The following is a 1343-nucleotide window of genomic DNA, read 5'->3' on the forward strand; positions in this document are numbered from 1 at the left end:
ATACATGAATTGGTTATTTGCAACCATTTCAATCAGTTCTTGAGCCTCAGTAGGCGTCTTCTTCAGATGAAGAGATCCTCCAGCAGAGCTATCCAAAGACATCTTGGATAGTTCAGAGAGACCATCATAGAAAATACCTATGATGCTCCATTCAGAAAGCATGTCAGAAGGACACTTTCTGATTAATTGCTTGTATCTTTCCCAAGCTTCATAGAGGGATTCTCCATCCTTCTGTCTGAAGGTTTGGACTTCCACTCTAAGCTTACTCAATTTTTGAGGTGGAAAGAACTTTGCCAAGAAGGCATTGACTAGCTTTTCCCAAGAGTTCAGGCTTTCTTTAGGCTGTGATTCCAACCATATCCTAGCTTTGTCTCTTACAGCAAAAGGGAATAGCATCCATGGAACTTGCAATTCTGTTGCATTAGAGAAACTAGTTGAGGCTTAAGCTCAAAGTTGTTTGCTCTAATGGCAGGGATAGAGATGCTTCTCCCATAAAAGTCAGGAGTAGCTGCAGCAAAGTCACCCAGCACCTTCCTTGCATTGTTGGCATTGTTGTTGTTTTCGGCTGCCATGTGTTCTTCTTCCTTGAAGAATTCGTTTAGGTCCTCTACAAAGAGTTGTGCCTTAGCTTCTCTTAGCTTTCGTTTCAAGGTCCTTTCAGGTTCAGGATCAGCTTCAACAAGAATGCCTTTGTCCTTGTTCCTGCTCAAATGAAAGAGAAGAAAACAAGAAAATATGGAATCCTCTATGTCACAGTATAGAGATTCCTTGAGGTGTCAGAAGAAAAGAAAAATAGAAGACAGAAGGAGAAGAATTCGAACTTAATTAGATGGAGTTCGAATTGTGCATTGAGAAGGAGTGGTACTCCAATAATAGAAGGATGTGAGAAGAAGGGAAGTAATTAAGTAAAAGATTTTGAAAATATTTTTGAAAAACTTTTAATTGATTTTCGAAAATTAAAAGTGGAAAAGAAATCAAGTGATTTTTTGAAAAAGATTTTGAAATTAGAAATCAAAAAGATTTGATTGAAAACTATTTTGAAAAAGATGTGATTAAAAAGATTTGATTGAAAAGTTATGGTTTTTAAAAAGATATGATTGAAAAGATATGATTTGAAAACAATTTTAAAAAAATTAATGACTTGCCTAACAAGAAAAGATATGATTCAAACATTAAACCTTTCTCAACAGAAAAGGCAACATACTTAAAATGTTCAATCAAATCATTAATTGTTAGTAAGTATCTTTGAAAAAGGAAAGAAATTGATTTTGAAAACATTTGATTGAAAAGATTTGATTTGAAAAAGATTTGATTTTGAAAAACTTTGAAAACTTGAAAAAAAA

At 34.1% G+C, this 1343-nt stretch overlaps 1 non-coding gene across 1 annotated transcript; it reads left to right on the top strand.

Moving 5' to 3' along the window:
* Window positions 1-156: 156 nt before the first annotated feature.
* Window positions 157-264, top strand: LOC127740745 (small nucleolar RNA R71). Its single transcript, XR_008001604.1, has one exon. It is a non-coding gene; the product is annotated as a small nucleolar RNA R71 (small nucleolar RNA).
* The last annotated feature ends 1079 nt before the right edge of the window (window positions 265-1343 follow it).

The sequence above is a fragment of the Arachis duranensis genome, chromosome 7, assembly GCF_000817695.3.
Source record: "Arachis duranensis cultivar V14167 chromosome 7, aradu.V14167.gnm2.J7QH, whole genome shotgun sequence".
NCBI lineage: Eukaryota > Viridiplantae > Streptophyta > Magnoliopsida > Fabales > Fabaceae > Arachis > Arachis duranensis.